The 12,445-nt window shown below is 46.7% G+C and overlaps 1 non-coding gene across 1 annotated transcript; it reads left to right on the forward strand.

The window, feature by feature from the left end:
* Nucleotides 1–9,362: 9,362 nt before the first annotated feature.
* trnav-cac (transfer RNA valine (anticodon CAC)) lies at nt 9,363–9,436 on the forward strand. The gene has a single exon. It is a non-coding gene; the product is annotated as a tRNA-Val (tRNA).
* Nucleotides 9,437–12,445: the final 3,009 nt, after the last annotated feature.

Below are 12,445 nucleotides of genomic sequence, written 5' to 3' on the forward strand. Positions count from 1 at the left end.
AATTTTCAACTCATGGAGTTTCCCATAATGAAATGTCTTTATCCAAACACCTGCCATCAATATGATTTACTATATAGTTGGCACACTAATACAGCAATGATAGCTTTATACAACGGTTTTCAAAACCGATATGTGGTTACTGAATGCTTTTAACTCTGATGAAACAATTGATTGGTTCACACCATGTGTGGAATTTTATCGTGCCAGTAAATGTGATTCCATTCCGGGCAAAGCTAGCTGCACGCGGGGAAAATTTAGCCGAACACAATGTTGAACTGCAGAACCATTCAGATGCAGAATGTACTGCTGCAATACATGCTCACAATCAATATGCCGGACTTTTCCAAAGTAGACAACTTGCCTCCTTTTGCAAACAAAAAACATTTCTCAATGCATTGAATGGGCCGAGGGAGATTTCGTAACTATTCAGTCATGTCAATTGTTCTCATTCTATGACTTGTACTACATGTGACCTTGTAATGCACACAACACTGTGCTGTGAGGGACAGCTCGGTGGATAGGATATTAGGATGTAGATAGGCTGGAAAATTGGGCAGGGATCCTGGATTCAGGATTCAATCCTGGACCGGGGAGCGGCGCGGGCTTGGAGGGCCGAAGGGCCTGTTCCTGTGCTGTATTGTTCTTTGTTCTTTGTTCTAACACACTGTGACGGACAATCTGGAAAAGGCTAAGGCTAGCCTCGAAGGAATGGCACTTTGTCTGGCTACTTCACTGCCCCAGTAATGAGAAAGACAGTTTCCTCTGCTTTTTATTTTCAGATTGCATAAAGGAGTCATCAGCTGTGATTCTGTGCACTATTCATCATCTTGAATCCAAAGATGTGCAGGTTCACAAGTTTATAAGACAAAGGAGCAGAATTAGGCCATTCGGCCCATCGAGTCCGCTCCTCATCCCTATTTTCCCGCCTTCTCTCCATAACCCTTCAACCCATTACTAATTAAAAATGTCTAACTCCTCCTTAAATTTACTCACTGTACAAACATCCACCACACTTTGGGGTAGCGAATTCCACAGATTCACAACCCTTTGGGAGAAGTAGTTTCTCTTCAATTCTGTTTTAAATTTGCTGCTCCTTATTCTAAGACTATGACCTCTCATCCCAGAATGCCCCACAAGAGGAAGCATCCGCTCCACGTCTACTTTATCCATACCTTTTATCATCTTGTATACCTCAATTTGAGCTCCCCTCATTCTTCTACATTCCAGAGAGTATAGGCCGAAACTGTTCAATCTCTCTTCATACGACAAACCCCTCACCTCTGGAATCAATCTCGTGAACCTCCTCTGAACTGCCTCCAATGCCACAACCTCTTTCCTCAAATAAGGGGACCAAAACTGTGCAGAATACTCCAGGTTAGGTTCACTGGCCATACTAAATTTCCCCTTAGTGTCCCAAGACGTGTAGGTTAGGGGAATTAGCAAGGTAAATATGTGGGGTTACAGGGATAGGGTCTGGGTGGGGTGCTCTGGCAGAGGGTCTATGTAGACTCGATTGGGCCGAACGGCCTTCTGTAGGGATTCTATGATTTTTCAGCTGCCATCTGTGGAACTGTTGCGGTTTTCAAAATAATAAATCACATAAATCAAACAGCTAAATCGAATGATTACTGGGTCATTGATATCTACATGCTAAATGACATTCTGAGCATTGCAGGCCACATAGAAGAAACTTCAGGGAACAACAACTAATTTTACTCTGGCAGGGTGAGTTCTGAGGAATGACTCACAGGGTTGCATTTGGTTTCATTTTGGTAACAATAACCAACATCGCTGCAGACACAAAAGGATTTAGTTGTGTGAAATGCTTCCAGACACTTTGCCACAAGGTGTTATGTCAATGAAGGGATTTATTTTTGTGAAGCTAATCTCTAACATCGACTTAACATGACCATGAAGTGGTCCAGTCCTCTTTCTCATTAGTTAAATGTCAAAACTTTTATTTTCCTCCTTTTCAACTGGTCGGACCCTTCGTAAACTTGAACTAATCCAAACCACCACTGTACATATCATAAGTCAATCGTACCAAATCCCGTTCACACCTCACCCATGTGCCTGTTGACCAATGTTGGCTCCTTGTTCAGCGGTGATTCAGTATTAAAACTCCAAACCTTATTTTCAAATCTCTCCATGGCCTCATCCCTCCCTATCTCTGTAAACACATCCAACCCCACGTCCCTCTGAGATCACTGTGCTCCTCCAATTCTGGCCTCTTGCACATCCAATACTAACCATGCTGCCTCACCCCTATCTTCCTAAACTCCCACCCTGAATTTTTCCAGCTCTCTATCTCGCTCTCCTTTGCGATTGTCCTCAAAAATGACCTCTTTGGCCAAGCTTGAGGTCACCTCTCCCAATAACTGTAGTTTAGAAGAGTGAGAGGGGATCTCATAGAAACTTACAAAATTCTAACAGGGTTAGACAGGGTAGATTCAGAAAGGATGTTCCCAATTGTGGGGGAGTCCAGAACTAGGGGTCATAGTTTGAGGAAAATGGCTAAACGTTTTAGAACTGGGGTGAGGAGAAATTTCTTCATCCGGAGAGAGGTGAATGTGTGGAATTCACTGCCACAGAATGGAGTTGAGGACAAAACATTGACTAATTTCAAGAAGAAATTGGATATAGCTCTTGGGGCTAAAGGGATCAAGGGATATGGGGGGAAGGGGGGATCAGAGTATTGAATTTGATGATCAGTCATTATCAAAATGAATAGTGGAGCAGGTTCAAAGGGTCAAATGGCCTTCTCCTGTTTCTATGTTTCTATTACTCCCTCTGTTGCTTAGTGATCAACTTGTTTGATAACACTGCTGCGAAGGAATTTTCACTACATTAAGGGCATTATATAAATTATTGTTGCCGATGTTTTTTTTAATTCATTCGTGGGACATGGGCATCGCTGGCTGGCCAGCATTTATTGCCCATCCCTAGTTGCCCTTGAGAAGGTGATGGTGAGCTGCCTTCTTGAAACTATGGGTTGACCTACAATGCCATTAGGGAGGGAATTCCAGGATTTTTGACACAGCGACTGTGAAGGAACGGCGATATATTCCCAAGTCAGGTTGGTGAGTGGTTTGGAGGGGAACCTGCAGGTGGTGGTGTTCCAATGTATCTGCTGTCCTTGTCCTTCTAGATGGAAGTGGTCGTGGGTTTGGAAGGTGTTGTCTAAGGATCTTTGGTGAATTACTGCAGTGCATCTTGTAGATAATATACACTGCTGCTACTGAGCGTCTGTGGTGAAGGGAGTGGATGGTTATGGATGTGGTGCCAATCAAGCGGACTGCTTTATCCTTGAGTTGTTGGAGTTGCACTCATCCAAGCAAGTGGGGAGTATTCCATCACACTCCTGACTTGTGTTTTGTGGACAGGCTTTGGGGAGTCAGGAGGTGGGTTACTTACACAGTTATTCCTAGCCTCTGACTTGCTCATAGCCACTGTGTTTATGTGGTGAGTCCAGTTGAATTTCCAGTCAATGGTAACCCTAGGAATGTTGACAATGGGAGATCTAGTGATGGTAACACCATTGAATGTCAAGGGGTGGTGGTCATTTTCAACTTCATTGTGATATTGCTTTCTGTTAATCTTATTGCGGAAAACCATCTCTCACCAACTCAATTTTCCTTTGAGTGATGCCCAACCTGAAGAATAATAGAACCCCTACAGCGCAGAAGGAGGCCACTCAGCCCATCCAGTCTGCACCGACCACAATCCCACCCGAGGTCCTATCCCCGTAACCCCACACATTTACCCCGCTAATCCCTCTAACCTACACATCCCGGAACACTAAGGCGCAATTTCGCATGGCCAATCAACCTAACACTTTGGACTGTGGGAGGAAACCGGAGCACCCAAAGGAAACCCACGCAGACATGGGGAGAATGAAAATGAGAACCTACATAATTGCATCCTCACTAAAAATAAAGCTTGGTTGTCCTTCTTCTTCTATACAACACTCAACAATGATAACAACCACCTAAAAAGAAGGCGTAAAACACAATCGCAAATGTACCTTTGAACATGGCTTCATCAGGTGGCATTATCCATCAAGTCAGATCTCTGAACATTTTAATTTCTTGTACCCGTCTTCCTCCCACTTTACAACACCCACACAGACAGCTGATTCCCTACTTTTCGAGGCAGGCCTCAGGGCCTTGATGTAAACTACAAAGTATGCATGAGTAGGAATGTATTTCTCAGTGTTCACTCACACTGTCTGGTGTCTGCTGTGAATGGGTTATTGTTTGAGTCATCCATCAGATTAGTGATCAGCATTTACCTGCTGCGAAAATAAAAGGAAAGTAAAGAAAATTCAGAATGGGACAGCAAAAGCTCGCCAAGAGAGGCTCAGAGAAAAATCAGTAAAACTGAGTGATATGAGATGGGGACAGAGCACAGAGAACCCAGACTAGAAAACAGCAGAAAGCAGAAAGAGTGGGAGTCAGTGACATCTGCTTGTGTGTTCACAAAATTACTAGATCAGTATTGAGAGGCAGGATTTTCCCACAGGATTCAAGATCCAGACTTTGGGACCCAATGGAAGTCCTTACTTTCCTGGAGACAAACTTATTTTCCAGGAAGTGGCCTGCGAATTGGCCACCTCTTCGTTCAGTCCAAAGATGCGGTTTAGGTGGACTGGCCATGTTAAATTGCCCCTTCCTGTGGGTTAGGGCGATTAACGGAGTAAATACATGGGGATATGGGGATAGGGCCTGGGGGTGCTCGGGGCAGACTTGATGGGCTGAATGGCCTCCTTCTGCACTGTAGGGATTCTACGATTTTATGATTGCCCTATTATGTCTGGCAGAACATAGGAAATAGGAACAGGGGTAGGTAGTCACATAGAAACACAGAAGATAGGAGCAGGAAGAGCCCTTCGAGCCTGCTCCGCCATTCATCACGATCATGGCTGACAGTCCAACTCAATAGCCTAATCCTGCTTTCTCCCCATAACCTTTGATCCCATTCACCCCAAGTGCTATATCTAACCACCTCTTGAATACATCAATGTTTTGGCATCAACTACTTCCTGTGGTAATGAATTCCACAGGCTCACCACTCTTTGGGTGAAGAAATATCTCCTCATCTCCATCCTAAATGGTCTACCCCAAATCCTCAGACTGTGACCCCTGGTTCTGGACACCCCCACTATTGGGAACATCCTCCTTCTATCTACCCTGTCTAGTCCTGTTAGAATTTTAAAAGTCTCCATGAGATCCCCTCTCATTCGTCTGAATTCTAGCGAAAACAATCCTAACCTAGTCAATCTCTCCTCATATATTAGTCTGCCATCCCCGGAATCAGCCTGGTTAGATCCCTCAAGTCTGTTCCGTCATTCAACGAGCTCATGGCTTATCTTCTCCCTCAACAAGATTTCCTGCACTATTGCCATGTTCCTCGATATCTTGAATATCCAGAAATCTATAAGAACATAAGAACATAAGAACTAGGAGCAGGAGTAGGCCATCTGGCCCCTCGGGCCTGCTCCGTCATTCAATAAGATCATGGCTGATCTTTTTGTGGACTCAGCTCCACTTACCCGCCCACTCACCCTTAATTCTTTTACTGTTCAAAAATGTATCTATCCTTGCCTTAAAAACATTCAATGAGGTAGCCTCAACTGCTTCACTGGGCAAGGAATTCCATAGATTCATAATCCTTTGTGTAAAGAAGTTCCTCCTCAACTCAGTCCTAAATCTGCTTCCCCTTATTTTGAGGCTATGCTCCCTAGTTCTAGTTTCACCCGCCAGTGGAAACAACTTCCCTGCTTCTATCTTATATATTCCCTTCATAATCTTATATGTTTCTATAAGATCTCCCCTCATTCTTCTGAATTCTAATAAGTATAGCCCCAGTCTACTCAGTCTCTCCTCATAAGCCAACCCTCTCAACTCCGGAATCAACCTGGTGAATCTCCTTTGCACCCCCTCCAGTGCCAGTATATCCTTTCTCAAGTAAGGAGATCAAAACTGTACACAGTACTCCAGGTGTGGCCTCACCAGCACCTAATACAGCTGCAACATAACCTCGCTGTTTTTAAACTCCATCCGTCTAGCAATAAAGGACAAAATTCCATTTGCCTTCTTAATTACCTGCTGCACCTGCAAACCAACTCCTTGAGATTCCTGCACAAGTACACCCAGGTCCCTCTGCATAGCATGCTGCAATTCTTTACTATTTAAGCAATAGTCCATTTTGCTGTTATTCCTACCAAAATGGATGACCTTACATTTACCAACATTGTACTCCATCTGCCAGAACCTCGCCCACTCACTTATATCCCTTTGCAGACTTTCAGTGTCCTCTGCACACCTTGCTCTGCCACCCATCTTAGTGTCATCTGCGAATTTTGACACACTACACTTGGTCTCCAACTCCAAATCATCGATGTAAATCGCAAACAATTACGGTCCCAACACTGATCCCTGAGGTACACCACTAGTCACTGATTGCCAACCAGAAAAACATCCATTTACCCCCACTTTTTGCTTTCTGTTAGATAACCTGCTATCGCTCTGTCCCGAACATACTCAATGATGCTGAGACTCCACAGTCCTCTGGGGTACAGAATTCCACTGATTCATCAATCTCTGAGTGAAGTGATTCCTCCTCACTTCAGTCCTGAATTTTCTGCCCCTCTTACAGAGACTGTGCCCCCTGCTTCTAGACCGTGTCCCTCTCACCCAGTCAGTGGAAACAACCTTCCTTCACCTCACCTGCCGTCACGCCCTGTCAAGTATTCTGCATGCTTCAATGAGATCACCTCACATTCCTCAAAACTCCAGGGAGAATAGGCCCAGCCAAGTCAACTGTATAGTTATGATTAGTAATTGAGGATCGAACCAATTATTAGAGTTTTTCAGACTGAGGATTAGGCTTGTGATTGGCTTGTGCACCACTTGAGGAAGTTGAGAGACAATTAGCACTGCTGCCTCACAGCGCCAGGGACCCGGGCACAATTCCCAGCTTGGGTCACTGTCTGTGTGGAGTTTGCACGTTCTCCCCGTGTTTGTGTGGGTTTCCTCCGGGTGCTCTGGTTTCCTCCCACACTCCAAAGATGTGTGGGATATGTTGATTAGCCATGCTAAATTGTCCCTTAGTGTCAAGGACACTAGGAGGATAAATATGTGGGGTTACGGGCATAAAGCCTGGGTGGGATTGTGGTTGGTGCAGGAACGATGGGCTGAATAGCCTCCTTCTGCACTGTAGGGATTCTAAATTGAGAGTTTAAAGTTAGAGTGAAGTCATTTTAAAAGCACCCTCAATTCCGTCTTCCATGATTCTAGTATTAATCCACAGCTTGCTTGTTTAGTGGAGAATACATCTGGGATGTACAATACATCCCACAAGCGGCATCCCCAGCTGCAGGCGATGATGGTTAGCAGTTGGTCGAGTTCCATTATTCTTTGGATTCCGAAAGTTTAAGTTTAAAATTTATTTATTAGTGTCACAAGTAGGCTTACATTAACAGTGCAATGAAGTTACTGTGAAAATCCTCTAATCGCCACACTCCAGCATCTGTTCGGATGCACTGAGGGAGAATTTAGCATGGCCAGTGTACCTAACCAGCACGTCTTTCGGACTGTGGGAGGAAACCAGAGCATCCAGAGGAAACCCACGCAGACACGGGGAGAACGTGCAAACTCCACACGGACAGTGACCCAAGCCGGGAATTGTGCCCGGGTCCCTGGCGCTGTGAGGCAGCAGTGTTGGCCAGCGTGCCATCGTGCTGCCCCAGGGCAGAAGGATTAAGTATGTTAGTTTATTTCTTTTACTTGTAGCAGAGTGCTTGTATGCTGGGGTTCAGGCCACAGTGCGGAGGCGAGGGTTGGATCCCCATAGTCCATGCTAGAAAATGGCAGTTGTATTTAAGAGGAGTTAATTTTGAACCACTGTTCCTAAATTTTGCATTCACAATCCAAGTACTGTAGAATGTTTACAAATAGATTAAATCAGTGTCTCAGTATATCCGAGATAAGGGTCACATAGTCTCTTATATCTTGATATGAGAGAGGATTCCAAGGCATCAACGGGTCAGCTGTACTTCAGTTGCAGGCAGGCATCAAGGAGTGCAGTTACTTTTAACCAATGTCAGCTATGGCTAACTGCTGAGTGTGCAACCACTATCATGAGGTGGCACAATGGCATGATGGCTAGCTAGCATTGCTACCTCACAGTGCCAGGGACCCAAGTTCAATACTGGCCTTGGGTGATTGTCCGTGTAGGAGTTTCCACATTCTCCCCCCTTCTGCGTGGATTTCCTCCGGGTGCTCCAGTTTCCTTCCACAGTCCAAAGATTAGGTGGATTGGCCATGCTAAATTGCTATTCCAAAGATGTGTCGGTTAGGTAGATTAGCCGGAGTAAATGCGTGGAGTTACGGGATAGGGAAAAGGAAGGAGATTGTCATCGACTTCAGGAAGCGTAGGGGAGAACATGCCCCTGTCTACATCAACGGGGACGAAGTAGAAAGGGTCGAGAGCTTCAAGTCTTTAGGTGTCCAGATCACCAACAACCTATCCTGATCCCCCCATGCCGACACTACAGTTACAAAAGCCCACCAACTCCTCTACTTTCTCAGAAGACTAAGGAAATTTGGTATGTCAGCTACGACTCTCACCAACTTTTACAGTTGCACCATAGAAAGCATTCTTTCTGGCTGTATCACAGCTTGGTATGGCTCCTGCTCTGCCCAAAACCGCAAGAAATTACAAAAGGTCATGTCTGTAGCCCAATCGATCAAGCAAACCAGCCTCCCATCCATTGACTGTGTCTACACTTCCCGCTACCTCAGCAAAGCAGCCAGCATAATTAAAGATCCTACGCACCCCGGACATTCTCTCTTCCACCTTCCGTTGGGAAAAAGATACAAAAGTCTGAGGTCATGTACCAACTGACTGCTGCCGTCAGACTTTTGAATGGAGCTAAGTTGATCTTTCTCTACACCCTAGCTATGACTGTAACACTACATTCTACACTCTCTCCTTTCCTTCTCTATGAACGGTATGCTTTGTCTGTATAGCGCACAAGAAACAATACTTTTCACTGTGTACTAATACATGTGACAATAATAAATCAAATCAGGGCAGGGCGTGTGGGCCTGGGTAATTTGCTCTTTGGGAGAGTTGGTGCAGACTCGATGGACTGAATGGCCTCCTTCTGCACTGTCAGGTGTCTATGGATCACGTGTATGGGTTGATCAAATGTTGTGATTTCCTTTACCTGCCCATGGCCATGCTAGTCTGAAAGTGTCCAATCCTGTCAGATCTTGGAAGCTAAGCACACTCAGGCCTAGTTAGTACTTGGAATGGGGGGACTGCCTGGGAATACAGCTGATGTAGGCTAACCAGTTGGCACCATCGCTTAGTTGGTTAAAGCACCTGTCTCACAAACAGGAGATCCTGAGTTCAAATCTCAGCGGTGCTGCGGTCCATTTGGCCAATGGGCTTGAAAGCAAATCTATCTAAAAATAGTATTGGCAAGAATGAGAGACTGGAAGTATCTGAATTTTAACCCTTCATCTAGTCAATTTGTCCAGAATTCCACACAAAGAGTCACTGATTGAATCTTTCGTTTACGTGATGTTGATCGGATGGTTTGAAGGCAGGATCATGGGGGTGTCTCAGGTAGTGTGTGTTGTCTGGGATGAGGTGGCTCAAAGGACATAGGTTACATTAGAGATAACCAAACACTTGATGGGAAGCCTCGACAGCTGCAAAAACAATTGGAAATAATGGCCGCGATTCTCCCATCGCGACGCGCAACTTTTCTGGCGGGTCGCAGTGGGAGATGCGCGTCACCGGCCTTGCTCCGGGATTTGCTCATGCACCAGGAGTGCATGCGCTTCTTCCAGAGCCGGCGAACAGTCGCCGGTCAGACCACGCTGGAAACCGACGGGAAGGCAGGTGAGTAATTTGAATCTGTTTTTAATATGTTTTAAATGTAGGTTGAATGTAATTATCAGGAATTTACAGGTCCCGATTGAAACTCCCATCCCGCCAGGGGTACTTCATTCTGGCGGGGTTCAAACTAGCTCCCCACGTTCGGGGAACTAGCAGGAGACCCCGCCGGGATGAAGGGGGGGGGGCAATCGTGGCCCCCCCCCGGGCATGGGCACCCTGGCTGTGCCAGTCTGTGCCCCCTGGCACTGCCCAAGGGGCAAAGTGCCTTTGCCCAGGGGAACCTTGGCTTTGCCCATTGGGCATCGGGAATAATGCTATTGTGGGCAGGGCCTAGTGACGATCGGTGGGCCTGAGGGGATCCCGCTGCCACTCTGCATCGGAATCGGTCTGGGATAGAGGAAGGGTAGTGATTGGGGCAGCTGGGGGGGGCAGTGGTCTGCTGGGGTTCTGACTCCCAGGCGGGGGTCTGCTGGGGTGAGGCGGGTGGGAGGATTGCCACTGCTGGGGGCGGTTGGACACCAGGGTGCTGAGTGGCAGTGGGGTCAGTTCTGGCTTGGGAATTACTGTGGGGGGTGCAATTGGGCCATGGGGGGGTCTGGAGGGGCAGCACTGCGGGGGTCCCGGGCTGGCCAGCGATCGGGCTTGGCCAGCGCTCGGGGAGACTGACAGATCGGGGCCATTGGGCATGTGCAGAGTTCCAGAACTGTCAGACTCCGGCACGAATAGGCCCCGCCCCCCTGAGTTTTTAATGAGATTCACGATTGGGACCTCTGCAGTGCACAGAGTGCGGAGATTCAGGTGAGAAGCTGAAGTGACTGAACAGTCAGGATCTGGAACAGTTTTCCCACCAATTCAGCGTTTTTGGGAGAATCGCGGCCGAGGATTCATTTTCCGTTTGTATGAGGTGGACTAGTAGCATCAGTTGTTAGAACACGGTAGCACAGTGGTTAGCACTGCTGCTTCACAGCTCCAGGGTCCAGGGTTCGATTCCCGGCTCGGGTCACTGTCTTCTCGTGCACATTCTTCTCGTGTCTGCGTGGGTTTCCTCCGGGTGCTCCGGTTTCCTCCCACAGTCCAAAGATGTACGGATTAGGTTGATTGGCCAGGTTAAAAATTGCCCCTTAGTGTCCTGAGATGCGTAGGTTAGAGGGATTAGTGGGTAAATATGTGGGGGTAGGGTCTGGGTGGGATTGTGGTCGGTGCAGACTCGGTGGGCCGAATGGCCTCCTTCTACACTGTAGGGTTTCTATGATGATTTCTATGATTTGAACATTTTCAGAGCACAATTAGTCAAACCTATGTGTTACCACAAGGAAAACGGAGCCTGATCACCTTGTATATGTTTGTAGGTTGTATCTCATTGTTCTATCCACCATGTTATACATCGAATGTTTGGATTTTAACTGTAGCTTCTCTTATAACCGAAGCAAGTCTCCTTCCAGTCAGGACAAACTGACTGAATGAGGGGTTCAAATTTGGATTGTTCCAGTTTCCAGGCATGGGGATCATAATATAGAATCCCTACAGTGCAGAAGGAGGTCATTCAGCCCATTAGTCCGCAACGACCACAATCCCACCCAGGCCCTATTCCCGTAACCCCACGTATTTACCCTGCTAATCTCTTGACACTCATGGACAATTTAGCATGGCCAATCAACCTAACGCGCACATCTTTGGACTGTGGGATGAAACCAGAGCACCCGGAAGAAACTCACGCAGACACGGGGAGAATGTGCAAACTCCAGACAGACAGTGACCCGAGGCCGGAATTGAACCCATGTCCCTGGTGCTGTGAGGCAGCAGTGATAACCACTGTGCCACCGTGCCGCCCCAAATATTTGATTAACCTGTATTTATGATGGTGGTTATATGTTCCACAGATGGCCCAGGTGCACGTGTAGGTGACATTAGAATCATAGAATCCCTGCAGTGTAGAAGGAGGCCGATCGAACCCGCACTCAGTCTCCAACAACAATCCCACCCTGGCCCTATCCCCATAAACCCACATATTTACCCCGCTAATGCCCCTGACCTGAACATCTTGGGACACTTACGGACAATTTAGCGTGGCCAATCAACCCAACCTACACATTTTTGGAGTGTGGGAGGAAACCAGAACAGCTGATGGAAACCCATGCAGACATGGGGAGAATGTGCAAACTCCACACAGACAGTCACCCAAGGCTGGAATTGAACCCAGGTCCCTGGAGCTGTGAGGCAACAGTGCTCACCACTGTGCCACATGCCACCCCTTGGTTCGCTGCAACCATCACCCCTTGAAGCCTGTCTGTTTGGATCAAATCTAATATAAATTACTATCCTGTCCCCGACCAACATCCAATTTACAGCAAAGATCACTGCTTGGCAATCAGCAGTGGAAACCCTGGCTGATTCTTCAATCGATGCCAGTAGTAGTGTCTCAGCTGGTACAAGATTTAACTGATTAGCAAGGTTAACAGCATAAGTCACAATTAAATTCAGATGGGAATATTTACAGTTTGCCATTCCTGTTCTGAAACAGAATACGACTTGG

The sequence above is a fragment of the Mustelus asterias genome, chromosome 6 (assembly GCF_964213995.1).
Source record: "Mustelus asterias chromosome 6, sMusAst1.hap1.1, whole genome shotgun sequence".
In the NCBI taxonomy this organism is placed as follows: Eukaryota; Metazoa; Chordata; class Chondrichthyes; order Carcharhiniformes; family Triakidae; genus Mustelus; species Mustelus asterias.